The 876-nt window shown below is 39.6% G+C and overlaps 1 pseudogene; it reads left to right on the top strand.

Moving 5' to 3' along the window:
• Positions 1–317: 317 nt before the first annotated feature.
• On the top strand, positions 318–870 carry LOC103200023 (annotated as a pseudogene).
• Positions 871–876: the final 6 nt, after the last annotated feature.

An 876-nucleotide genomic window follows, 5' to 3' on the forward strand; every position in this document is an offset into this window, starting at 1 on the left:
GACTGTAAAATGGTACAACCATTGTGGAAAGCAGTATGGTGATTCCTTCAAAAGTTGGAACTAGAAATACCTTTTGACCCAGCTATTCCATTACTAGGTATATATCCTAAAGAGCTGAGAGCCATGACAAGAACAGACATAAGCACACCCATGTTCATCACAGCACTATTTACAATAGCCAAAAGATGGAAACTACGTAGGTGTCCGTCAACTAAGGAATGGATAACCAAACTATAGTACATACACACAATAGAATACTATGCAACCCTAAAGAATAATGTAGAATCTGCAAAACACTGCATAACGAGCGGTGGAAGATGGCGGCTAGTGTTCCACAGCAGGCATGAACCAGGGAGCAACGGTGCAGCGAGCAGCTGCCCAAGAAGGACATTATCAAGTTTCTTCAGGATCACGGTTCAGATTTGTTTCTTGCAGAACATAAGCTATTAGGAAACATTAAAAATGTGGCCAAGACAGACAACAAGGACCATTTGGTTACAGCTTATAACCGTCTCTTTGAAACTAAGCGTTTCAAAGGTACTGAAAGTATAAGGTGTCAGAGCAGGTGAAAATGTGAAGATTAATGACAAACCCAAAGAAACCAAGTCTGAAGAGACTCTAGAAGAGGGTCCACCAAACTATATAAAATCTGTTCTTAAAAAGGGAGATAAAAACAACTTTCCCAGAAAGGGAGATGTTGTTCACTGTTGGTATACAGGAACATTACAGGATGGGACTGTTTTTGATACTAATATTCAAACAAGTTCAAAGAAAAAGAAAAATGCCAAGCCTTTAAGTTTTAAGGTTGGAGTTGGCAAAGTTATCAGAGGATGGGATGAAGCACTCTTGACTATGAGTAAGGGAGAAAAGACTCGA

Source organism: Orycteropus afer, unplaced genomic scaffold (assembly GCF_000298275.1).
Source record: "Orycteropus afer afer isolate SDZICR_OR568_19922 unplaced genomic scaffold, OryAfe1.0 scaffold00125, whole genome shotgun sequence".
NCBI lineage: Eukaryota > Metazoa > Chordata > Mammalia > Tubulidentata > Orycteropodidae > Orycteropus > Orycteropus afer.